Below are 267 nucleotides of genomic sequence, written 5' to 3'. Positions count from 1 at the left end.
ATTCTCTTGCCTCAGCCTCCCGAGTAGCTGGGACTATAGGTGCCTGCCACAACACCCAGCTATTTTTTTGTTGCAGTTTGGCCAGGGCTGGGTTTGAACCCTCTGCCCTTGGTATACGGGGCTGGTGCCCTACCCACTGAGCCATAGGCACCACCCTAATATATTTTTTTTTTTCAAACAGAGTCTCAAACTGTTACCCTGGATGGAGTGCCATGGTGTCACAGCTCACAGCAACCTCAAACTCTTGGGCTTAAGCAATTCTTTTGC

The sequence above is a fragment of the Otolemur garnettii genome, unplaced genomic scaffold (genome assembly GCF_000181295.1).
Source record: "Otolemur garnettii isolate 467f Iridium unplaced genomic scaffold, OtoGar3 scaffold00032, whole genome shotgun sequence".
NCBI lineage: Eukaryota > Metazoa > Chordata > Mammalia > Primates > Galagidae > Otolemur > Otolemur garnettii.
The sequence above is the reverse complement of the archived record's forward strand: the minus strand, read 5'-3'. Positions refer to the sequence as shown.